The sequence below is a fragment of the Hemitrygon akajei genome, chromosome 19 (assembly GCF_048418815.1).
Source record: "Hemitrygon akajei chromosome 19, sHemAka1.3, whole genome shotgun sequence".
Classification (NCBI taxonomy): Eukaryota; Metazoa; Chordata; class Chondrichthyes; order Myliobatiformes; family Dasyatidae; genus Hemitrygon; species Hemitrygon akajei.
Window position 1 is genome coordinate 76,467,314 of NC_133142.1, and position 27,537 is coordinate 76,494,850.

The 27,537-nt window shown below is 42.3% G+C and overlaps 1 protein-coding gene and 1 long non-coding RNA gene across 4 annotated transcripts in view; one reads left to right on the forward strand and one right to left on the reverse strand.

Moving 5' to 3' along the window:
- LOC140742086 (guanine nucleotide-binding protein G(t) subunit alpha-1) overlaps positions 1-27,537 on the reverse strand; it is a 126,292-nt gene that overhangs the window by 86,605 nt on the left and 12,150 nt on the right. The window lies entirely within an intron of this gene.
- LOC140742087 (uncharacterized) overlaps positions 12,650-27,537 on the forward strand; it is a 175,654-nt gene continuing 160,766 nt past the window's right edge. For 2 of the 3 annotated variants that reach the window (XR_012102206.1, XR_012102208.1), the window contains exon 1: positions 12,650-12,730. This is a non-coding gene — a long non-coding RNA (uncharacterized lncRNA). The remainder of the gene's footprint in view (positions 12,731-27,537) is intronic. The other variant, XR_012102207.1, reaches the window with a different exon arrangement.

The window sequence follows — 27,537 nt, forward strand, 5'->3', positions numbered from 1 at the left end:
TCCAAGCTTACACTGGTATCATTCCTCAACTCTTCCTATGCTACATCGATAAGTGCATTGGTACTGCTTCCTGCATCTTAAGAAAATATGAGAAATAATTGATATACTACAGTTCTTTATTCATCTAAGTTCATTCAAGACCCAAGTGATTTGCGTACCAGTGAAAGCCAAAAGGAAAACTGGAGCTTCTAGAAATCTAAAATCTGGAAATGTTCACATATGAGACAAATAAAAGAGATCATGTTTGAGGTCAAAAACCTTTTGTTAGAACTGAAAACAACCTAAAACATTAGATCTGCTTCTTTGCCCTCAGGTAAACCAGCTGACCAGCTGAGTATCTCCAGCATTTTCTGTTCTAACAACAGATAACTTGTAAGGAGCTAAGAGTCAGAAATTAGTATTTGCTTTGAAATGTAATGCCCATGTACACACACGAAAGAGTCAGTGAAAGGACTGATCTGTGAACAGGCCTATGGTCCTCCATCAGTCGGGTTCAATCGCGGATATTGCATTCTAGCTGTCAAAGTCAGGGCAGTGCGACATGGAGAGCAAGCTGTTTCCCGCGCAGCAGGTTCCCCTTCTACATGCAGCTGATGAACCCAAAGGAACGGCAGAAACTGATACACTTAGCACCAGCGGTGCCACAGTAGTTGCAGACAGTGTTGAACTCAGTGTACTACTGCTTTATGGACTCCAGCTCCAGGTTTTTTCCTGTCTCCCAAATCCTTCCTGATGAGTGTGTATAGCTTAGTAGCTAAGCCATACTAGAAGGCTAGGAGCTGGACTTGGCTGTCAGAGGTTATTCGAGACACATGCCATTGGAAGCTTTTAAAAAGTATTGGGAGCTTACCCCACTACCAATATTACCCCCACACTCGTACGATAACAACATGCATGATAATAAACCACTCACCATAAAGCTGCCCTAGCAACTCGTTGCTAACTTCTCAAACACTATGAAAAGCTTGGATTTTTCTTGTCACAAGAGTCCCGATTAATAAAAAAATGTGTGCAATTTTCCATGTCCTGTTGTTGGCAAAATTTCAAATGGTGACGAAAGGGTAAATGAGATACTGTATATCAGATATTTGAGAGGTGTTGCAGCAACAATCTTGCACTCAACATCAGTAAGATGAAAGAACTGATCATGGACGTCAGAAAGAATAGATGAGGGAACACAAACCAGTTCTCCTAGAGAGAACTGAAGTGGAAAGAGTGGGCAATTTCAAGTTCCTGGACGTCAACATCTCTGATGATCTATCCTGGACCCAGCATATCGATGCAGCTACAAAGAAGGCAAGACAGTGGCTATATTTCATTTGGAGCTTTAAGGACATTTTGTATGTCACCAAAGACACTTGCAAATTTTCTATGGATGTACCACAGAGAGCATTCGAACTGGCTGCATCGTCGTCTGCAAGGGGGTGGAGGCTACCGCACAGGATCAAAGTAAGCTGTGAGATTTGAACCTAAGAACATAAGAAATAGGAACAAGAGTAGGCCATCTGGCCCGTCAAGCCTGCTCCACCAATCAATAAGGTCATGGCTGATCTGGTCATAGGCTCATCCCCATCTACCTGCCTTTTCCCCATAACCTTTCATTCCCCTACTATGCAAAAATCTATCCAACCTTGTCTTAAATATATTTACTGAGGCAGCCTCCACTGTTTCATTGGGCAGAGAATCCCACAGATTCACCACTCTCTGGGAAAAGTGGTTTCTCCTCATCTCCATCCTAAATCTACTCCACTGAATCTTGAGGCTAAGTCCCATAGTTCTAGTCTCACCTACCAATGGAAACAACTTTCCTGCCTTTGTCTTATCTATCCCTTTCATAAATTTATGTGTTTCTATAAGATCTCTCATTGATCTGAATTCCAGCGAATACACTCCCAGGTGACTCGATCTCTCCTCATAGTCTAACCCCCTCATCTCTGGAATCAACCAGGTGAACCTCCTTTGCACCACCTCCAAAGCTAGTATATCTTTCCTCAAGTATGGAGACCAGAACTGCACACAGTACTCCAGATGCGGCCTCACCAGTACCCTGTACAGTTGCAGCATGACCTCCCTGCTCTTGAATTCAATCCCTCTAGCAATGAAGGCCAACATTCCGTTAGTGTTCTCGATAGCCTGCTGCACGTACAAACTGACCTTTTGTGATTCATGCACAAGCACCCCCAAGTCCCTCTGCACAGCAGCATGCTGCAAATTTTTACTATTTAAAATCTAATCTGCTCTTTCATTTTTCCTTTCAAAGTGGATGACCTCACATTTATCAACATTGTACTCCATCTGCCAGAACCCTGCCCACTCACTTAACCTATCTATATCTCTCTGCAGACTCTCCGTATCTTCTGCACAGTTTGCTTTTCCATTCAATTTAGTATCATCAGCAAACTTAGATACACTGGGTTGCAGTGCACTGCCCAGCACTGACCCCTGCGGCACACCGCTTATCACCAATTGCCAACCAGAGTAACACCCATGTATTGCAACTCTCTGCTTTCTGTTGGTTAACCAGTACTCTCTCCATGTTAATATATCACCCCCAACTCAATGCACCCTTATATTATAGATAAGTCTTTTATGTGGCACCTTATTGAACGTCTTCTGGAAACCCAAGTAAATAATGTCCATCTGTTCCCCTCTATCCACTGCACTCATTATATCCTCAAAGAACTCCGGTAAGTCTGTCAAACAGGACCTGCCTTTGCTGAATCCATGCTACGTCTGCCTGATGGATCCATTTCTTTCCAGATGCCTCGCTATTTTTTCTTTAATGATAGCTTCAAGCATTTTCCCAACTAGAGATGTTAAACTAATGGGCCTATAATTACCTGCCTTTTGCCTACATCCTTTTTTGAACAGTGGCATGACATTCACCATCTTGCAATCAGCCCGGACCTGGCCAGAGTCCAGAGAATTTTTGGTAAATTATTACCAAAGCCTCTACTTTAACTTTTGCCATTTCTTTCAGTACCCTGAGATGCATTCCATCAGGACCAGGAGACTTGTCTATCTTCAGGCCCACAAGTTTGCTCAGCACTACCTGTTTATTGATAGCTGTTGTTTCAAGGTCCTCACCTCCCATGGCATCCATATCATCTCTCTTTGGCATGTTAAACATGTCTTCCACTATGAAGACCTACACAAAATAGTCATTCAAAGCCTTGGCCATTTCCTAATTACCCTATATCAATTCCCCCTTCTCGTCCTCCAAGGGACCTACATTCACTTAAGCCACCCTTTTCCACTTTATATATGTAACTATAAAAACTTTTACTATCCATTTTTATATTTTATGTTAGTTTACTTTCATAATCTAGCTTCCCTTTCTTTTTTTCTTGCTTAGTGGTACTTTGTTGGTTTTTAAAGTTTTCCTAGTCTTCCAGTTTCCCGCTACTCTTGGCGACTTTGTGTGCGTGAGCTTTTAGTTAGATGCCTTCTTTTATTTCCTTAGTTATCCAAGGCTGGCTCTGCCAACCCTTACTCTTCTTGCTTTTAACTGGAATATTCTTTTGTTGAGCACAGCGAAAAGTCTCTTTGAATGTCTTTCACTGTTCCTCAACTGTCCCACCATATAGCCTGTGTTCCCGGTCTACACTAGCCAAATCCTCCCTCATCGCATTGAGATCTCCATTGTTTAGGCATAATACACTGGTTTTAGATTGAACTATTGCACCCTCCATTTGTATGAGAAATTTAATCACACTGTGATATCTCTTTCCAAGAGGATCCCTAACTACGAGATCACTAATTTCATCTGTCTCACTGTACCGGACCAGATCTAAGATAACACATTCCCTTGTAGGTTCAGTAACACGCTGTTCAAGAAAGCCATCATGGATATATTCTATGAAGTCCTCCTCAAGGCTGCCTCAACCAACTAGATTCACCCAATCTTTGTGCAAGTTAAAGTCCCCCATGATAACTGCTATTCCATTCTGTCATGTTATTATTCAGTGGCTGATAGACAACTCACACCAGTGATTTTTTCCCTAATCTCTACCCAGATGGATTCAACATTCTGCTCCTTAGATGTTATATCATTTCTCACTATCACTCTGATCTCATCTTTAATTAAAACCACTACCGCGTCTCCCTTACCTTCCTGCCTATCCTTCTGCATTACCTGATATTTAATTCCCAGTCCTCCCCACCCTGTAACCATGTCTCTGTAAATCATACCTCTTTGTACTGATTTGTGCCACAAGTTCACTGACCTTGTTTCGAATACTACAGGCATTCAAACAAAGTGCCCTTACACTCATTGTGCTTTTAAAATCTTTTACTCTTTTGCACTTGACTTTTCTTCACTCCACTCTTCCTTTTCTCTTTTTTAATCTTTTGCTTTTCTTTATCTTTATCCACACTTTCCTTTCTTATATAATCCATACTTCTCCAATCTGTTGAACCCAACCCCATACTATTTAGTTTGAAGCCCTATCCACAGCCCTAGTTATGCGATTTAGGTCTCATCATAGTACAGGTAGAGCCTGCCCACTGGTACAGCTCCTTCCGTCCCCAATACTGGTGCCAATTTCCAATGAATTCAAACCCATTTCTCCCACACCAATCCTGGAGCCTTGCATTTAACTCTCTAATCTTCTTCAACTAATGCCAATTTGCACATGGCTCAAGTAGTAATCCAGAAATTACTGCCTTTTTGGTTCTGCTTTTTAATTTAGTCCCTAGCCGCTTAAATCCCCTCAGCAGAACCCCTTTCCTCATTCTACTTATGTTGCTGGTACCCGCATGGACCACGACAACTGGATCTTTCCCCTCCCACTGCAAATTCCTCTGCAGGTCAGATAAGATGTCCTGAAGCCAGGCACCAGGTAGGCAACACAGTCTTCAGGATGTTCTATCCTCATGACAGAGAACTCTGTCTATTCCCCTGACTATACTATCCCCAATTACCACTACATTACTCTTCTCTCCCCCTCTTGAATGTCTCCCTGAACTACAGTGTCACAGTTAGGTTGCTCATCCTTCCTACAGGCCCCACTCTCATCCACACAGGGAGCAAGAATCTCAGACCTGTTGGACAGGCTCAAGGGCTGAGGCTCCTCCATCACTGTCTCTTGGATCCCACTACCACCTCACTCACAGTCACACCCTCTTGTCCCTGACCGGAGACCGAATTTGAGGCAGCTAATCTAATGGGTGTGACTACCTCCTGAAACAGAGAATCCCTGTAACTCTCCCCCTCCCTGATGTGCCGCAGTGTTTGAAGCTCAGATTCCAGGTCATCAACTTTGAGCCTGAGTTCCTCGAGCAGCCAACACTTGCTGCAGGTGTGGTCACCAGGAACCACAATGGGGTCCACCAGTTCCCACATCATGCAGCTACAGCACATCACCTGATCCTGCATTATCCCTTTCTTTAATTAGCTGTAATTTAGTGTTTTTTTATTCAACCACTACAGAAGTCTTACCTGCTACTTACTTGTGCCTCCTCGCTGAAGCCTCTTGAACCGAAGCCTCAAGTTCCCACTCCTACACTGGTCCACTCTGCTATGACCCTGTTTTACTTTTATTTGCTCCTGCTAATGAATCGCATATCGATTGGTCTGCCCCGCGAAACGCTCCTTTTCTAAATTCTTCTCCCCGACCTGTGCAAAGCTCTCTCTCTCTCTTCTAATCGATCAGTCTGCCCCAATGTAATCCTAATCAGCTCCATCAGGGGCACTAGCCTCTGTAGTATCCAGGGCATCTTCTAAGAGTGGTATCTCAAAACAGTGGTATCCATCACTAAGGACCCCCATCACCCAGGACATGCCCTGTCTCATCACTAACATTAGGAAGAAGGTACAGGAGCCTGAAGACACACATTCACCATTCAGGAACAGCTTCTTCCCCTCTGTCATTCGATTTCAGAATGGACATTGAACCCATGAATGCAACTTCACTACTTTTTTTATTTTTAATATTGCACTGCATATTTAATTTAACTATTATATATACAACTATATATATATTTACTGTAATTCACATATTTTTCTCTATTATTATGAATTGTATTGTACTACACTGAAAGGACAACAAATTTCACAACATATGATGGTGATATTAAAAATTATTCATTAAAATGACTGTAATTATCTAAGTATTAATAAATTTTTAACTGGAATGAAATTACAGAGCTATTATTGAAAGATTAAGGACTAAGATTATCCTGTCTTCTTGAAGAATTAGTTCTATACAAAGATAAACCAGGATCTGGATACTTAAAAGGAGGCCATTTGGCCCTTTGAGTCAGCGCAATCACATCAATCCTGTAGTGTATCAGATCAATTGGGAGAATATGGCCAATTGATCGCACAGTGAATCGATTGGGCCTCCTACAGACAGAAGGCGCTCTCTTTCTCGTGTGGACTTTTGAATGTGTATATAGTCTCAACAAACCCAGTACGTAGCTCTCACACTATAAGCTGCCCAGCGTGTACCATTAATACATGACTCAGTAAAAACATTTAATCGTACTTTTCTGTTGTCATTTGTGCTCCATGCATACGTAACAAATCTCATCCCCCCACTAATTTATCTGTAACCTATTGTCCTTCCATCGCTCTTGTCAGGGAATATCTGAGGCCCTCTGCTGCTCAAGGATAACACATCCTATCTGTCTATGTGATACGCAAGCCAAAGAGGTACAACGTGGACAGCAAACTGTTACCCATGCAGCAGGCTCCCCTGTCCACACAGCTGATGAATCCGAGGGAACGGCAGAGACCGACACAGTTCAGCACCGGTGGCGTCGCAGGAGTCGCCAGTCAGCGTTCAACATAGTTCTGCTCTAGGGACTCCAGCACCAGAGTTTACTTCCCCATGACTGGGTACAGCTGAAAGGCAACAGAGATTTCCTTCTCCTAGATGGCCAACAGGCCCCATCTGCCAAAGCCACAGATTTTAAAGTGTCAATAACCCACTTTTCCCTCTTCTCTGGTCAATAGAAATGGTTCTGCTGGTCTTAGTTACTAAGCCACTTGTGAAGACCATGTGCTGTACTTGGTTGTCAGAGGCTACTTGAGACATATGCTTTTGGAGGCACTTAATAGGTAGTGGGAGCTTATCCCCATTACCACCCCCCCCCCCCCCCCCAGTTATGACAACAGGGGAAATACCTATTGGACAATGTGTTAGGATGCACTAGAAACAAGATCACCCATAGGAAACCCTATACTCCTGGAGAGAATGTACAAATAAACCCAAACAGTGGAAAAGACGAGAGTCTGTGGCCCAGCAGCATTCGCAGCTGCCTCACAAAGCTGGCCTTGCATTTTCATGGGCTGCAAATGACCAGGGATCAAGGACTCCAGTTATGTGGGGAGATTCAAGAAGATGAGGTTAATTTCCTTAGGATTAGGATATATTCTAATATTTATTTATCTAATTTAGTGATACAACATGGAAAAGAGCCCTTTCAGCCCTGTGAGACACACTGCCCATCAACCCACCGATTTAACCCGAGCCTAATCACGGGACAGTTTACAATGACCAATTAACCTACCAATTGTAGACTGTGGAAGGAAATTGGACCACTTGGAGGAAACCTATGTGCACATGGGAAGGAACACATAAACTTGCTTACAGAGGATGGCAGAACTGTGGTCCGAGCTCTGACACCTTAATCTGTGATAGCATCGCGCTAACCACCGGGCTATATATCCATTGCTCAATATCCATTGTTATTAATCATTAAAAGGAATAGATTAGATTGAGGCATAAAGTTAAGGTTCTGGAAGGAAGTATTGAGCAGGATTTCAGAAGCAGGTTTTTTTTACACTGAGAGTGGTGAGTGCATGGAGCATGCTGCTAGGGTCAGTGGTACAGGCAGGTACATTAGGGACATTTTAAGAAACTCTTAGATAGGCAAATGGATGATAGAAAAATGGAGGGCTATGTAGGAGGGAAGGGTTAGCTTGACCGTAGAGTAGGTTAAAAGGTCGGCAGAACATCCTGGGCTAAAGAGGCTGCACTGCACTGTTCTATGTTCTAAAGTTCTATTTGTGTCAAAAAGGACAGTGCCTGGAGAATATTCTTCACCGTATCCTCTCCGGTACCTATCTTTACATGTAAATTGAAATATCGAGACACATAATGAAAAACTTTATTTGAGTCAAATCAAATCAGCAAGGATTTTGCCAGTGCAAGTCTCGCTACATTTTCAGTACCAATTTATTGATTCTAACCGTATGTCTTTGGATGGGGGTGGGGGTGGGAACTCCTGGAGGAAAGCCACAGAGTCATGGGAAAACATACAAACTCATTAAAACAGCAGTGGGATTCAAAACCCAGTCAGTGATGACTGGTGTTGTAAGGTAATTGTACTGCTGTGTCACTTTGGGAGAGGAAGGTGAAAGTTTAATCATAATTAAAGAGTAATTGAATATGCAATGATGTACAGGAACTACAAACCTATGGAGTAAGATTTGTGAAGTGGGATTGGCTTGAAATAGTCAGCGTTGACACCGTGGGATGAATTGATTCCTTTTCTACTTTAATTTCCCATGTTTCAATCACTTGAGAATGTTTGAGGTTCTCCAAATAATTTCATGCCTTCAGTTGAAGTGTGTTAGACAAGAAAATAAGTAATGATTATTATACAGTTATTTTCACCTTCTGGAGTACCTGGAAGAATTACAGGCAGTGACTGTCTGAATATCTTAAATCTTCGCTTTGGCATTTTGATATAATTGGTACTTTTCTTGGAAAGCCGTGGGAGGTAGACTGCAAATGGAATAAATGTTGAGAATATTGATGAGGTTATTTAACAGGAGAAAATAAGCCCCTTCAAATATTTGCATTGAGGCTCTCTTGAAGGCTGCCAGACTCTGTAATTGCAGGGTAATTATTGTTTTAATGGCATAATTGTTCTTTGTTGAAGATTCCTACCTGTAGAGAAGAAAAATTACAATAGGGATTCACTCTGCTTGAGTGAAGTGATTTTATTACAGGAAAAAGGTGCAGGAAAGGAAAAAAAGGTGACTGTTTGGGTATAATGCCTTTGTTGCCATTGTTTAGGTCATTCTCATAAAATTTAAGATATTATGAATTCAACTTGGCTCTTTACATGCAGTTCCAAAGATAGTTATTAACGTAATTTAATCTAAGACAAAACGCTTAGTCCTCTGCATTGTGGTTGAAGTGCCCAGCATCTACACGTACACACTGCAGTTATTCAAAGCTCTGTTAACAGCGCCTCCAGGCAGCACAATCTCTCCAATAAGGTCGAGGCTCATGTATTGGAACTCTAGCTCTTGCATTTCCGCCTTGTGATGTCACGGTGATTTGGAAATACATTACTGATCCTTCATCATGGCTGCTTCTGAAACCAGGAATACTTTCTGTAGCCTCCACCAGAACAACTGCAGTTGCTCCTGAACAAACACCACCTCCTACTTTAGGGTTGGACAACAAATATTGGGTTTGTTGGTGACACCTGCATCCTATTATCAAAAAAAGATTTCTTCCTTCTGAACATACTGCCCAGCTGTAAACAAGCACACTATCCCAGAATTTTCTGCCAAATTAATGACAAGTTTAACACGTCTGTCCTTAATAAAGTGCTAATTATACAGCTGCTCATGGTGAAGGAGACATCCCCTGGGAGTTGTGAATTGCCACTTGTTGTTGGATGAATTAGCCTCATCAAATCAGTGACTTCCTCTCAACTACCATGTATAAGTGAGTTGCCATTAAATTTGACAGAGAAGGTGGTAATAAGCAGCATAAGGATTTTCCTACTGAAGAGTTTTGTTTCCTTGCCATGCCAAACAACCTCCCGAACCTATGTAGTAAATTGTGACTAGGCAACTTTAACATTTAAATGTTTGATGCACCATCAATAACTCACTCTGAGACGTAAGAAGCGAGATATTGGCTTTTATTGACTAGAAGAATGAACAACACTACATCCTGGAGAATGAGGCCGGGCTCAGGCCTCAATCGCCTTTATACAGGGGTCTGTGGGAGGAGCCACAGGAGCAGTCAGCAGGGGTCTGTGGGAGGAGCCACAGGAGCAGTCAGCAGGGTCTGTGGGAGGAGCCACAGGAGCAGTCCAGACAGGTATATGTAGTTCACCACAATGTTATAGTTTTTTATTGTCTTGGTTTTAATATCCACTCATCCTCTCCTTCCAATTTTTCTTTTTCTTTTTCTTTTGATTTTCCTTTAAATTTGCCACAAATCTACTTTAGAAGAAGGCAGATCTGTGGCAAATTTTAAAAAGGAAATCTCTCTGTGTCCTCTTCTATCCTTGAATCTCATTGGATGAGTAGGTGGGGTGTGGTTCCACCATTCATCCAGGCTTCTCATTGGCCTTTTGGCCTCAGCCCAACATCATCAGGCTGGCCCTCCACCAATGTGAAAGCAAAACTTCTTGTGATGAAGAGGAAAAAAAATCTAATATTGGGAAATCATTAGGTGAACTGTGCAAAATAAATTTGGACTAATGTATCTTTAATCTTATAGATTTGGGTAAGAGGACTTTGTCCATAGGATGTCTACTTTGGTGGCTGTGAAGGAAAGGAGGTAAATTTGATTGTCTGCTTCAGAGTTGTCCGGGTCTACCAGCCTAATGGTAGTCCTTGAAACATCTACAAATGTCCTGATGTACTGAAAGGCCCAATATCTTTGTAATATTTTTTGTGTTAATTTTTTGGGACATTACTGTATGAACTTCTATAATTATGAACTTGCATGTTTACAAACTGAAATACTGTGCTGACTGTAAGATATTTTGGTGTGGCTGTCAGTTATGAAGGAAGATATGTTGATGTTTATCCATGCTTGCATCACCGTTGCCCTCAATACATCACTAAGCCGGAACATTTCTGGACACTAAGCAAGAGTGGACAAATTATTGAAATGCTACCCATGTAAGAATGTTTTTTGACCATAGACAGCACCTTGAATTTTCCAGAGCTATTTCTGAGTTAATGTGAAATGTTTAGTGTTTTTACATTGTTAGCTAATAGTGAACCAAGTTAAGTAGAAAGGGAGTAGAGTAAGAATAGAGTAAGAAACTGGAAAAGGGCAATTTAACTATAACGGAAGCCTACAGTTTTGTACTTCCTTAAATTCAAGTAGATGTGTCCATTTTCATAGCATAAAATAGTAATCTAATCTAAAGGGGTCAGGACCTACGTTCAGAACCTATACATCAAGCTGAACACAGATAGAAGCAATCTTTTAAAGTATGGTCACTCCCTTGCTCAAAGTAATCCTCAGGATTAGTCTACTTCAAAGAGAATAATGGTTGTTAGGTAACTCTTGCATTAACTAACTGACACATGTACAAAATGACAGGGTCAAGCAAAAGTCGTCCTTGGCACTTTTGAAATTAGGCCAGATAAGCTTGAGCTCATAAAATGCTTTCAAATGAGCTCTAATTACAAACTGTTTTCTGAATGACTCACCAGATCAACTCTTAATGGAATAGTGTCTACTTTATTATTGCTTTAGTGCTAGCAAGTCTTCTGGGGGCCATGTCCATTCCATCTCACTGATTTTCTAGATCGCAGTACTCTGTACATTTTAGGCTAATATTGTGCTTGTGACAACACACAGATCAACTGAACTACAGCATCAAGGAAAGACTAATTAGAAATATGCTCTCTGTGGCCACTTTATTAGCTACCTCCTGTACGTAATAAAGTGGCCACTTCTGCTGCTGTAACCCATTCACATCAAGGCTCAACGCTTTGTGCATTCGGAGATGCTCTTTTGCACACCACTGTTTTGAAACATGTCACTTTGAACCAGTCTGGCCATTTTTCTCTGAACTCTCTCATTAATAAGGTATTTTTGCACACTGAACTGCCGCTCAATGGATGTTCTGTTTGATTTTTTGTCGTATGTGAAAATCCCAAGAGATCAGCAGTTTCTTAGATACTTAAGCCACCCCATATAGCACCAATAATTATTCCACAGTCAGCATCACTTAGATCACATTTCTTCTCCATTCTGACATTTGGTCTGAACAACAACAAAACCTTTTGACCATGTTTGCATGATTTTATGCATTGAACTGCTGCCACTTGATTGGCTGATTAGATACTTGCATTAAGAAGCTGGTGTACCTAATAAAGTGGCACTGAGTGCATTAGACATTGGCAACATACTTTGCAGCTAAACACTTCTTTGATCTGAGCTGGCCATGTTCCTGTTCACTAAATAGATTTATTTTTAACTTATTAATTCACAGGATGTAGGTACTGCTGGCAACACTGTCAATTATTGTCTATTCTTAGTCGTCTCTAAACAGTGGAAGAAGGAGGGAAGAGTCAGCCACATTGTTGGGTCCGAAGTCAAAATTAGGCCAAGCCAGATAAAGATGGGATACTTCCTTCCCTGTAGCACATCAGTAATCTAGATAGGATTTTACAACAATCCAATGTTTCCTGCTTCGTCCAGCTTTTAAAGAAAGATTCAGATTGATTTAATTAAATTTAAATTCCTCAACTACTATGGTTGGATTCAAACTCTTGTCTCTAGATCAATGTTTCAGAATTCACTGCTAGCATAGTTATTTAACAATAAGTGTTTCTGGACTTTGCTTTTTGTGGGGAAGTGCTGACTCCTTTCTCTTACGCATGGGGTGGCTTGGCAATATAAAGGTAAGTGTAACATTTTCAGTGTCAGTAACCCAGGATGTTCTTCCTGTGACCACATGGATTTTCTCTGGGCGCTCTATTTTAATCCCACGTTCCAAAGACATACAGGTTGGTAGATTACTTGGTCACAAGGTTGTACAGTAATTGGATGTTGCAGGCTCATTGGGCTGGAAGGGGCTGTTACTGGGCTGTATCTCAAAAAGAAATAGATAAAAATGGGATTTGATTATTATATTCTAAGGGTTTAAACTAAGGTGAGAAACTTTGGATTTTAGTAGTTGAAATATACTATAGTAATGGTAAAATTAATGGGTCTAATGTACAGCATATTGGAATGAAACAAAACAGGAAAGGAAGATGTAGATTATTAGTACTGATATTCCTTTGCTCTTTATACTTTAGACAGAATTGTAAAACTGCAGTTAATCCACTGTTTAAGAAATGATCTGCCAGTTTAACATCTATTAATGGAACCTAATATCACGGTTAAGTTATAAGATGCACATATTTACTTACAGCCATTTCTTCATTTCAGAAGGTTGAGATCAAATTAAGTCAGGTCTCTAACATGACCTAACAAATCATCAAGTTGGGACAGAATTTGGTCGATGTGTCTAAGACACAATCTGTATACGGTGAATAGTGGAGAGACCATACTGGGTCTGGTGCTAGGCATTGTACCTGGTTAGATAACAGTTCTCCTGGTGGGTGAGCATTTCAAAGACAGTGACCACAGCTCCCTGACCATTACCAAGCATTAGACAGGGCATGTATTTAACTGGGGTGTGTGGGGTGAGACATGATGCATCAGGCAGGAACTTGGAAGTGTAAATTGGTAACAGATGTTCTCAGGAAAATGCACAATGGAAATCAGGGAGCTCTTGCATAGGGTTCAGGATAAGTTTATCCAACTGAGGCAGGAAAAGCATGGTAGGGGTGCAGCAACTTGATTGACAATAGATGTGGAACATCTAGTTAAGAGGAAGAAGTAAGGTTTAGGAAGAAAGGATCAGACAGGGCTCTAGAGAGTTTCAAGGCAATTAGGAATGAACTGAAGAATGGATTTAGGAGTGCTAGAAGAGGGCAAAAGAAGACCTTGGTGAGGAGGAGTAAGGAAAACCCTAAGGTGTTCAGCACATAGGTGAAGAGCAGAGGATAGCTAGAGTGAGAGAAGGACCAATCAGAGATAGTCGAGGAAACATGCTTGGAGTTGATGAAGGTAGGGGAGGGTCTTAATGAATAGATTGCATCAGTATTCACTAGTGAGAGGGTCCTTTATGATTGCGAGGACAGCATAAAACAGGCTAACATGCTGACATTCAGAAAGAGGATGTGCTGGAAGTTTTGAACCATGTTAAGTCCCCAGGACCAGATGGGATCTATCTCAGGTGACTGTAGGAAATGAGGGAAGAGTTTGCTGGGCCTTTGGCAATCATCACTGTGTCCTCACTGGCCATAAGAATAGTACCACATGATTGGAGGGAGGCAAATGTTATTTCTTTGTTTCAGAAAGGTAATAAGGATAATCCTGGGAACTATAGACTAGCAAATTTTACATCAGTGATGGATAAACTTTTGGAGAGGATTCTAAGAGACAGGATTTACCACCATTTGGAGATGCACAGTTTGATTAGGGATAGTCAGCATGGTTTTGTGAGGGGCAGCTCATGCCTCACAACCTGTTTGAATTCTTTAAGGAGGTGACAAAACAAATTGGTGAAGGTAAAGCAGTGGATGTGGTGTATATGATTTTAGTAAGGCATTTGATAAGATTATTCAAGGAAGATTGATTCAGAAAATCAGAATGCATGGGATCCTGAAAAACTTGACTGAGTGGATTCTGTGCTTGTCCACAGAATGGTGGTAGCTGATGATTCTCTGTCTGGAGGTCAGTGACCAGTGGATCTGTCCTGGAACCCCTGCTCTCTGTGATTTTTACAACTGACAGGTGAAACAGAGAAAGGATGGGTTAGTAAGTTTGCAGATGACATAAAGGTTGGTGGTGTGGTGTAAATCATAGTTTACAACAAGACAATGGTAGGATATAAAGCTGAGCTGAAAATTGGCAGATGGAGTTCAGTCCAGAAAAGTGTGAAGTGCAAGGTCGAACTCGAAGGGAGAGTAGGGGGTTTATGGCAGGATTCTCAGCAGGGTGAAGGAATAGAAGGATCCATGTCTATAGATCCCTTAAAATAGTTGTGCAAGTTGATAGGGTGTTTAAGAAGGCATTTAGTGTGTTGGCCTTCATCTGTCAGGGGATTGAGTCCAAGAGCAGTGAGGTAATGTATCAGCTCTATGGTACTCTGCTTAGACCACACGGGTATTGTGTTCATTTCTGGTTGCTTCATTATAGAAAGGATATAGACGCTTCGGAGTGGGTGTGGGTGAGATTTACCAGGATGCTGCCTGGATTAGAGAGCACGTCTTAAGAGAAAAGGTTGAGCAAACTAGGGCTTTTTGCTTTGGAATGAAAGAGGATGGCTTGATAGAGCATATAAAACAATTAGAGGCATAGATAGAGTGGAGAGCCAGTGCCTTTTACCCAGGGTGTAAATGGCTAATACATGAGGGCATAATTTTGTTGATTGGAGGGAAATATAGTGGGATGTCAGATATTGGTTTATTATGCAGACAGTGGTGGGTGTGTTGAATGTGTTATTAGGGGTGATTGTAGAAGCAGATATATTAGAGACATTTTAAAAACCTGGAAAAGCACATGGATGAAATAAAAATTGAGAGCTATGCTGAAGCGATGAGTTAGATTGGGGTAGGTTAAAATGTTGCAACATCACTGTGGGCCAAAGGGTCTGTTCTATGTTAGATACGTAGAAGCAAAGGCTTTATGTGAGTATTTCCAGAGTAAGTTGGCTTCTTCTTAATATTAAAGACAAATAATTTATAAGTGAAATCACAAAAGGTCTTTTCAAGTGGAACCCTCTCACAAAATGTGGTGGACACTTGTCAACCATAGTTTCAAGCTTGAGAATGGCAGGTTTTTGGGGATGAAAAGATATGGGTAAATGAAGTTAAAATGAAAACAGCAGTGATGTCATTGAGTTTTGCAGCACAGAAACAAACCCAACTTGTCCTTGATATAGCCTCATTTGTCTGCATTAGGCCCCTTTCCTATCCATGTTTCTTTCCAAACGACTTTTAAAGATTGTAACTGTACCCTACCCCTTAAATACTTCCTCTGGCAGCTCATTCCACATGCCCACCCCTCAGTGAAATGGAGGAAGATATTTCAAATTTGAAAGTCCAAGTATATTGATTATCAATCAGGTGGACAAGGATGCTGCCTGCATACTCTGCTCCTTTGGTGGACATCTCGATCATGGAACCATCTGTTTCACTTCTTTTATGTTTTTTATGTTTGTTTCTTGTCTTGAATGTGATTCTGGAACTGTTAGAGACTGTGTTTTGTAGTTTGGAGATCATTTGAGCACTTCGGCACTCTGCATTGTCCGAAATTCCGGGAGGCACAGGCAGCCTGAGTGAACCTCGTGGCAAGAAGGCTGCAGGATGGTGAGCGAGCCGACGTTTGATCCTATTTCACTGATTAAAGCTCCCATTGTTTGCCAACTGAAACATCAAGGCAAGTGCGCAGGTTTGGAGATCATTTGTGTGCTCCATTGCTCTGCATTCTCCGAGATTCCGGGAGGCAGAGACAGCGTGTGCGAACCTCGTAGCGGGCAGGCCACAGGATGGAGCACAAGCCTACGTGTGGCTCCATTTCACCGATTAAAGCGACAAAGCAGATTGAAGCATCGAAGCAAGTACGGAGGGTGAGCACTGGCTGCCTGGCTTTTGATTGCTCTGCTATGCTGCCAGAGAGGGGGGAGTCTGCCGCTGTGGAGAGCGTTGCCCAGGTGTTGTTTCTGTCTTTTGGATGTGGACTAGGAAATCTGTTTTTTACATCTTTGTATTTTCACCCAATCTTTTTGTGTGGGGAGGGAGATTTGGGAAGTTGATGTGCCTGTTCCATTTTTTGTGTTTTTATTTTTACGTAGAGATGGGATTTGGGAGTTGATGATCGTGCTGCCTTTCTTTTCTTTCTTGGTTTCCTGGCTACCCTGAGAACTGAAGAATTTCAGAGTTGTGTACTTTGGTAATAAATGAACCTTTGAAGTACATCTATATTATGGTATACTACCCTGAGATGCATCTTCTTGCAGTCAGTTCACAATAGACCAAAAAAATACAACAGAATCAATGAAAAACTACACACAAGCAACTAATGAAGACAAACTGTGCAAATGCAGCTATAAATAAATAAATAATATTGAGAACATGAATTGTGGAGCCTTGAAGCTGAGCCTTGATGATCTAAGATGGCGGCATGACGCAGTTTGCAGCAACCTCTCTGGAATTGATATCTGTTATTTGTTAAATGGAGTGTCGTACACAATCCTTATCTGATGAAAAATGGACGTGGGAGCACGGAGGAACATCTGGAAATCTCCAGGAAGGGCTTTCTTCATTGCTGCTGCTGTTGTGAGGTCCAGGTCTCTGCTGGGAAGAACAGTCCCCCAGTCCTCGGAGTCGTGTTGCCGGTGGCCGTTGGCGGGGGCGTCGTAGTGCGCTCGGTAGAGGATGGTGCTCAGAGAGGCTGTGCCGGAGGGGATGGTCGGAGGCTCGGAGGTTCAACGGACTCGGAGTCCGATGTGGTCGTGGTGCTTTCACTGTGTGCTGCATCTGCGAGGCTGGGTCCAGCAGAGCCGTGGAAGTCCATAGCGGGGGTACTCCCTTCTGCTGCCTGCATGGGATGACGAGTCTATCGGGACCCTGAGGACTTGTAGAAACTGTGTGGTGGTTTCTTTCGAACTTATAGTCTTTTAACATCTTTGGACTATTTTTACTGTGCCCATGGTCTGTTTTTTTTTTATCAATTATGGTATTGTTTGCACTGTTGTAACTATATATTGTAACTATGTGGTTTTGTGGAGGCCTTGTAGCATTAGTTTTTGGTTTGTTGGGTGGTAGAGTTGGTCTCTTGACTTGGTGTGTCTGCGTAGTCTTGTTTTGTCTGGTGGGTTTGGAGCTCTTTTCCAGGGAACGCGCTAAGATGGTAGTGTGATATCAATATGCAGCAGCCGGACTCTGGATTTGGGGATTGCCAAACGTTATGTGGATTTTCTGGTGTAGTCTGTTTTGTCATGTGCTTTTGTGATATCATTCTGGAGGAATGTTGTTTCATTTTTTAACTGCATTCCAGTTATGGTTTCTAAATGACAATAAACTGAAATTCAATTCAATTCATGGGTTGTAGGATCAGTTTAGTGTTGAGATGAGTGAAGTTATCCCCTTTGGTTCTAGAGCCTGATGGTTGAGGGTGTAACTGTTCTTGAACCTAGTGGTGTGAGTCCTATGGCTCCTGTTCCTGCTTCCTGATGGCAGAAGCGAGAAGAGAGCATGGTGAGGGTACTTGATTATGGATGCCACTTGTTTTTGTGGCAGCACTCCTTGTAGATGTGCTCAGTGGTGTGGAGGGCTTTGTCTGGAATGGACTCGGCTGTATCACCACTTTTCGCAGGTAGAGTGATTGGTAATATTCTATTCTGGGATATTCATCCTATCTAGATCCTCGAATCAGAGTGACCATGGGAAGGAACAGTAATATCCAGAGGCCAAGACCATTGTCCCGGGCACTGGAGCACAATTCCTGTTAACGCAAATAGTGACTTTAATTCAAACAATTTAAATATGGAATAAAATATCATCCTCAGCATTAGTTGTCATCCAGCTGCTGAACTGTCATAAAACCCAATTTAGTTCAATAATGTCCTTCAGGGAAGGAAATCTGTCATCCACACCCACTTCATCCTTTTTGTGACTCCAGACCCCCTGACCTCTCTCTGAAATGACAGTTGCTCCAGGAAAACCAGAGGCAGAAAATAAATGCCAGCATAGTTGGTGATACTGACATCCTGTAAAAAAAACCTCATTGTTTTCCTTTTGCCTGCACAGTTCCACCTGGAATCTATTCCACTTGTTACTTACTCAATATGCAGAAAATATCTTGAAAATATACCATGTACTAGTTTGAACTTGTTACTTCTGTAATTTAATTTAACGCAATCAAGTCATTTCCTTCCTTGATATCCTCAGCATGCTTGATCAAGATAAGATTCAGAGTTTTCAGTCTGTCTATGGTTCAGTGCAGACTGCGTAACAGTGACATGAGAAAGCCTGCAGTGTATAAGGAGGCCATTTGTTTTATTTAGTTTATTTATTATTTAGGGATAGAGGGTGGAACAGGCCCTTCTGGCTCTTCGAACTGTGCCACTCAGCGACCCCTGAATTAACCGTGGCTTAATCACAGGGCAATTTACAGTTTGCAATGAACCCACTAACCGGAACATCTTTGGACAGTGAGAGGAAACCGGAGTACCTGGAGAAAACCACACTTTCCATGGGGAGGACATTAGGATTGAACTCTGAATTCCGATGCCCTGCGCTGTAATAGAGTCACGCTAACCTCTATGCTGGCTCTTTGAAAGACTTGACCAGTTATTCCTCTATGTTCCCTGAATCTGTTTGTATCTTGACACACCTTGACAAAGGTTAAATCACCTTTGTTTCTTCAAAGACTATCCTAACCAATATCCTCTTATGTACCCTTGCAAGTGGCTGTTAACTTTACCTTGTGCTTAATTTGCTGTGTTCTGTGGTTTGGTAATCTGTTGCTGCTAGCTTGTTCCTTATTAACTATTAGTCAAGTTAGTAATGACTCAGTCATTCAACTGCATTCTGTGGTAAACCACATATCAGCAATAGTGTAGATTATATCGCCCAGAAGGTTGTAGAAGGACAGTTGGTTTTAAAGCAAAATATAGTTCTGATCTACAGGCTAAAGCAAATTTCTATGCTCTGATTTGTGAGGATTGTGTTCAGCCCATTAGGCGGTTGCTCTGGCAATATTTTTCACCCTCCTGCTGCGTGTGCATGTAAAATATCATCACCTTCCTCTTCTCTTTCCCAATACTACCGTACTTAATCTGCTGTGGGCTCTGGCACTTTTCTTCCCAAGCCACAACTTCAAACCACATTGTTCCCTCAGAAATGGTTCCTGACCAAGCAGCTGTTTCCTGGCTTCTGGATCAGTGAGTATTCCCAAGCCAGGAACAGTGAGAAAGATTCCATTTCTTATTACTGCCACGTGTTGACAATTCTGGCAGCTCCGTTCTGAAAGAGTACACTGAGGCACTTCTCATTTTTCAGGCCTCCATTGCATCTACACTTTGAATCTTCCTGGCAAGTGGAATGCCTCCCATTTGTTTGAGAATCCCTGTAGAGTAGGGTTCCCAACCTTTTTTACGCTATGGACCCCTACCATTAACCAAGGGATCTGTGGACCCCTGCTCTGGAGGGTGAAGGAAACCTTTTTGAAAGTTATTTGTATCAATGTCCACTCCACCCATCAGTCAATGAAGAATATTGTTTTCTTACATTTTCTCCAACTTCCTCTCGCATTCCAAAGACAAACGGTTAGGATTGGTGAGCTATGGGAATACAGCTGGAAGCATCACACCTCCAGCAGGCTGCCCAGCACAATCCTCGCTGATTTCATTTGACGCAAATGACACTTTCCACATTATGTTTTGATGTACATCATATCTTTATCTTTATATTGGTGTATAGTACTCCTGAAGGGAAAATAGGCAAAATAATCAATTCTATAGTAGCTTTCATGGATTCATGATGTCTTAAATTTGTTTTTCTACCAATAAAATGATTTAGAATTGTCATCATGGTACTGAAGTAGGAAACATGGCTGCTATATTTGAGCATGAAAAATAGTATGTTGTAATCAGAAAATAATAATTTATTATGATGTTGTCAAGGGTTTATTTATTTATTTACTTAGCAATAGAGTTTGGAGCAGACCCTTCAAGTTGTGCTACCCCAGCAACCCTGAAAAACCCCCTTTTAACCCTAGCCTATTCACAGGCTAATATACAATGACCAATTAACCTACTAGCTGCTACATCTCTGGATTGTGAGCAGACAGGGAAAATCCACACATCCAATGCAGAGGATGAGCAGGCTTCTTACAGAGGACATGGGGAATGAACTCTGAACTCCAATGCTCTGAGCTCTAAAAGCATCAGATGAGCCATTACACCAGTGAGGTTCTTACTCCTCTTCAAAACAGTCCCATGAGGCTACTTTTAGTCACGTGAAAGTAAGGCCTCAGTTTACTAACGCGCCATAAAGCCTGTACTTCAGATAATGGTACTGGAGTTTCAGCCTAGAGTTTTTGTTCAAAATTCTAGAGTGAGACAGACCCACAACAAGTTGACGCTGATGGTGCGATCCTACCCATTGAACACAGATGACATGTACCCCCAAATTATGGCTGGCAGTACCTATTACTATGGCAATACACACCAAATTCTAGAGGAACTCAGCAGGTCTGGCAGCATCTATGAAAGGAAATAAACAGTCCCAGTCTGAAATGCCAACTGTTAATTCCTCTCCATGGATGCTGCCTCATCTGCTGAGTTCCTACAGCATTTTGTGGATGTTCCTCTAGATTTTCAGCATCTGTGGAATATCTTGTGTTTGTCGTAGAGAATGTGTATCAGTGCAGGAGTTCATATTTTGCCCCTGATGGAACCCAGTTAAATTACAGTTTCTTGGATAACTATAACCTCTTCGATGATATTTCAATTACAACAGGTAAATAGTTAGAACTTCTCTGGCAGACTGATCAACCCACACTGGGCCAAGTGCAGACTACAACCCTTTCACTGTTAGCCCAGTGATGTACCTTTGTCAGTTTCTGGAGGTCAGTTTCCCAAGTGCCATTTCCTCATCCCGTCACAACCTTTCTGAGTGATGCTGCTAATTGGTGTCAAGATATAGGCAGCCTCTTCTTTTGTCACAGTTCAGTCTACTGTGTATATTAAACCCATCTGAAAACTTTCTTTCTTAAAGGTTGTTATACCAGGCAGAAAGTGGAAACTTCCATTGAAAGCCTGGCCTCAGTTTGACCCTGTGCACTTAGTGAAAGAGCAATGTGCAAACACACTGAGTAATCATTACCTGCTTGTTCCTTTCTGTGGTTTTAATATCTCTGACTCGGCAGTTTCCAGCACGGTGCACAGATGACATGATTATTGAATTTGCTATACTAATTACAGGAGATCGCTCTGGAGACACGGGAGCCTTCTGATACTGGAATCTGAAGCAAAAAGTAAACTGCTAGAGGAACTCAGTAGATCGAGCTGCTTTATATCTTACTTCGCTTGGTTGCACTTTGTGCCAACATTTTCTGAGAAGAGTTCAGAATTTGTTGCAATGAAAATCATTCAGTTATTATCTATTAGAATTTGGAAATTGTCTGACTTTAACAAATCTGACCTCTTATGTATTTGATGCAACATAAAAACACAATAAGATAAAGAACACAATAATAATAAAAACACACAATAAATATAAATACATAAGACAGTTTATATACATAGACTGATTATTTATCAATAGAGTGATGCTAGGCCGTACATAAAGTGATCAACAGGAAATAATAAAGTAGTGGTAGAGTTAGTGGGAGGAGATGTTGAGCAGTCCCACTGCTTGGGGAAGGTAACTTTTTGAGTCTGAGTTCCTGGTGGGAGTGGTGCAAACAGTCCATGAGCAGGCTGGGCGGTATCCTTCATCATCTTACTGACCCTTTCTGGTACCTTTTTGTATACATATCCTTGATGGTGAGCAGGCTGGTGCCAGTGATGCTTTGGGCAGTTTTGACTCCCCATTGTAGAGTCTTCCTGACGGCCACAGTGCAGTTTCTGTACCATGAAGTGACGCAGCTTTTCCTGACGGCCACAGTGCAGTTTCTGTACCATGAAGAGACGCAGCTTTTCCTGACGGCCACAGTGCAGTTTCTGTACCATGAAGAGACGCAGCTTTTCCTGACGGCCACAGTGCAGTTTCTGTACCATGAAGTGACGCAGCTTTTCCTGACGGCCACAGTGCAGTTTCTGTACCATGAAGAGACGCAGCTTTTCCTGACGGCCACAGTGCAGTTTCTGTACCATGAAGAGACGCAGCTTTTCCTGGCGGCCACAGTGCAGTTTCTGTACCATGAAGTGACGCAGCTTGTCAGGATGCTCTCACCTGTGTGTCCGCAGAATGATGTGAGTATGGATGAGCAACGTTCAACTGGCTTCAGCCTCCTCAGATAGTTGTTGAGCTCTCTTGACTGTGCAGGATGCGTTATGGGACCATGACAAGTTCCCATGTGATGTTCACGCCCTGGGGTTTGAAACTGCTTGCGGTTTCCATTGCTGTTCCGCTGATTTACATGGAGCGTGAGTGGTGGAAATTCTCCTGAAGTCAATAACCATCTCCTTTGTCTTGTTGACATGGAGGAGCAGGTTATTTCTCTGGCCCCAGGCCTCGAGCTCCTCCACCCCGTCTCTCATCATAGTTGGTGATGAGCCCCACCACTGTCGTGAACTTAATGTGATTACTCGGGTGCTTAGTCGTGTGTCAGCAGAGCGTACACCAGTGGGCTGAGGCAGCTTTTCCATCGATTTTCTCCTCTTTTAATGCGTTATAATCTATCACTGTGAATCAACTTTTAGTCATCTTTTGTGAATCAATGTCATAATTTTGTTTCTTTGAAGGATCTTGAAGAATCTTAGTGAATTTAAGGTAGAAAGTCTAAGGTGGATTCTACCTTAAAGTCAATGTTTTGTGCTGTCTGGTGCACTGGTCTTGATCTTACTCTTCCAACTATATAGTCCTCCCCTTTTTACTTAATTCCAGCTGGCTTCACCAGAATCAGAATCACAATCTGGCACTGGTCTTTAACTTTGCTTGTGGTAGCAATAAATAAAATGTACTATAAATTACCATAAAAAGTCTACACTCATTAGGTACACCTGTACACCTCGCTAATGCAAATATCTAATCATGTGACAGCAACTCAATGCATAAAAGCCTGCGGACATGGTCAGAGGTTCAATTGTTGTTCAGACTAAACATCAGAATGGGGAAGAAATGTGATCTAATAGACTTTGTCCATGGATGGTTGTTGGTGCCAAATGGGGTGGTTTGAGTGTCTCAGAAACTGCTAATCTGGGATTTTCACTCACAACAGTCTCTAGAGTTTACAGAGAATGGTGTGATAAACAAAAAAAAAAATCCATTGACCCCCCAGTTCCGTGGGAGTAAATGACTTGTTAATGAGAGAGGTCAGGGATATTGGCCAACTAGTCCAAGTGGGCAGGAAGGTGACAGTGACTCAAATAACCACAACAGTAGTGTGCAGAAGAGCCTTTTTAAATGGGCAACATATTGAACCTTCAAGTGGATAGCCTACAGCAGCTGAAGACCATGAAAATACACTCAGTGGCCACTTTATTAGGTACAAGAGATAGCTAATAAATTGGGCATATAGTGTTTGTCTCTGATATGCAATGGAGGCTGAAAGGAACTAGAAAAAATTGAGGAACATGCAGGTTGTTGTAAACCTTGACATGCTGGTCATTGAGAAATACAGGCCTAATGTAGACTAATGATTGTCCACTGCAATTTTGCAGTTAGTTTATTTCTGTATTCGGGTCTGATCTTCACTAATTGGTGCATAGAACTGGAACGCAGTGATTTACAATAATTGTTGCTAGGAAACATTTAAAATTTGCATCAATAATTTCAGCTCAGAATCAGAAGTACAAGTTAAAATGACTGGATCTCCCTCTTCTTGTATAAAATAGTTTGACACTGCATTGACTCATGAAGATTCCCTTTTGTTTCAGTGATCTAAAAATATAACATAGCCTAAGCATCATATTAATTACATTTAATGATTCCACTTCAGATTCACTTTCACTGCATCACAAATTTCAGAACATACACTCAATGGCCGCTTTATTAGGTCTGAGAGTGAAACCCAGTGTGGTCTTCTGCAGCAGCAGCCCATCCACTTCAAGGTTCAATGTGTTATACATTCACATATGCTCTTTTGCACACCACTGTTGTAAGATGTGTTTATCTAAGTTGCTGTTGCCTTCATGTCTGCTTGAACCTCCTCTGACCTCCCTCATTAACAAGGCTATTTTCTCCCACAGAACTTACTGGATTTTTTTTGCTTTTCACACCATTCTCTGAGACTGTTGTGGGTGAAAATCCCAGTCTCTGAGATACACAAAGCAGCGACAGTTGCCAGAGAATTGCATCTCACCGAGGAGATAATGGCCTATGGAGATAATGTTTTGATCTAGGCCTGCATCTATGGCCACCTGTACACCTGCTCCGTGATGCAAATATCTAATTAGCCAATCATATGGGAGCAACTCAATGCATGAAAACATGCAGACATGGTCAAGAGGTTCAGTTGTTGTTCAGACCAAACATCAAAATGTGGAAGAAATGTGAGCCAAGTGACTTTGCCAATGGAATGATTGTTGGTGCCAGACAGGGTGGTGTGAGTATCTCAGAAACTGTTGATTTCCTGGGATTTTCACCAGTCTCTAGAGTTTACAGAGAATGGTGTGAAAACCAAAAAAAAATGTGGCAATTCTTGGGCAAAATATCTTGTTAATAAGAGAGATCAGAGGAAAATGACCAGACTGGTTCAAGCTGACAAGAAGGCAACTGTAACAAATAACCACCCATTATAGCAGTGATGTGCATCTCCGAATGCACAACATGTCAAACCTTGAAGTAGATGGAATACAGCAGCAGAAGACCATGAACTTACACTCAGTGGCCACTTCATTAGGTACAGAAGGTATGTACTAAATTGACCAATGGGTGTATGTGATGGGATGAATTATTGATAAAATATTGTAGTTCACTTTACATTTCCCCAAATTGAAGGCCATGGAAATAAATGTTATCAATGTAAAATGAAGCAGGCATTTAACATCATTGTTCAGAATCAGGATGCAGGGAGGATGATCTGTAACTAACAGAACAGTATTGCACAGTACAGCCCTTCAGCCCACAATGTTGTGTCCAGCCACTAACCTACTCCAAGACTGTTCCCTCCTTCATAGCTCCGACCTTTCTATCAACCATTAACCTATCTAAGGTTTTTTTTGGGTTTTTTTTCCCCCCACCCCCCGTTCTAAGGTTTTATTAACTGTTCTTATTGTATCTGCCTCTACCCTGGCAGGGTATTCTCTCCCCTCCTCTCTCCTCACTCTCTTCCCTCCCTCTTCACCCCTCTTACCCCCTCCACCCATATCTCCCCCATATCCCCATCTCCCCACTACCTCTCCCCATCTCTCACCCCCTCTCCCCTCCCTCCTGTCACCCTATTCCACCCCACAAAGCTCGTCCTGCCCCACCCTCCCCCTCTCTCCCCTCCCCCTCTCTCCCCTCCCCCTCTCTCCCCTCCCCCTCTCTCCCCTCCCCCTCTCTCCCCTCCCCCTCTCTCCCCTCCCCCTCTCTCCCCTCTCCCTCTCTCCCCTCTCCCTCCCCTCTGTCTCCTTCCCCCTCTCTCCCCCTTCCTTCTCCCCTCTCTTGCTTCTGTCTCTCTCTGTTCACCCCTCTCTCTTCCTTCTCTATCTCTCTTGGAAACATAGAAAACCTACAGCACAATACAGGCCCTTCGGCCCACAAAGTTGTGCCAAACATGTCCCTACCTCAGAAATCACTAGGCTTACCTATAGCCCTCTAATTTACTAAGCTCCATGTACCTGTCTAAAAGCCTCTTAAAAGACCCTATCGTATCCGTCTCCTCACCATTGCTGGTAGCCCATTTCACACACTCACCACTCTCTGAGTAAAGAACTTACCCCTGACATCTCCTCTGTACCTACTCCCCAGCACCTTAAACCTGTGTCCTCTTGTGGTAACCATTTCAGCCCTGGGAGAAAGCCTCTAACTATTCACACCATCAATGCCTCTCACCATCTTATACACCTCTATCAGGTCACCACTCATTCTCCTTCGCTCCAAGGAGAAAAGGCTGAATTCACTCTACCTAATCTCATAAGGCATGCTCCCCAATCCAGGCAACATCCTTGTAAATCCCCTCTGCACCCTTTCTATGGTTTCCACATCCTTCCTGTACTGAGGCAACCAGAACTGAGCACAGTGCTCCAAGTGGGGTCTGACCAGGGTCCTATATAGCTGTAACATTACCTCTCGGCTCTTAAACTCAATCCCACGATTGATAAAGGCCAATGCACCGTATGCCTTCTTAACCACAGAGTCAATCTGCGCAGCAGCTTTGAGTGTCCTATGGACTCAGAGCCCAAGATCCATCTGATCCTCCACACTGCCAAGAGTCTTACCATTAATGGTATATTCTGCCATCATATTTGACCTACCAAAATGAACCAGCTCACACTTATCTGGGTTGAACTCCATCTGCCACTTCTCAGCCCAGTTTTGCATCCTATCCATGTCCCACTATAACCTCTGACAGCTCTCCACACTATCCACAACACCCCCATCAGCAATTGCTGTGTCATCAGCAAATTTACTAACCCGTCCCTCCACTTCCTCATCCAGGTCATTTATAAAAATCACGAAGAGTAAGGGTCCCAGAACAGATCCCTGAGGCACTCCACTGGTCACCAACATGCAGAATATGACCCGTCTACAACTACTCTTTGCCTTCTATGGGCAAGCCAGTTCTGGATCCACAAAGCAATGTCCCCTTGGATCCCATGCCTCCGTACTTTCTCAATAAGCCTTGCATGGGGTACCTTATCAAATGCCTTGCTGAAATCCATATACACTACATCTATGGCTCCACCTTCATCAATGTGTTTAGTCACATCCTCAAAAAATTCAATCAGGCTTGTAAGGCACGACCTGCCTTTGACAAAGCCATGCTGACTATTCCTAATCATATTAAACCTCTCCAAATGTTCATAAATCCTGCCTCTCAGGATTTTCTCCATCAACTTACCAACCTGTGAAGTAAGACTCACTGGGCTATCCATACCCCC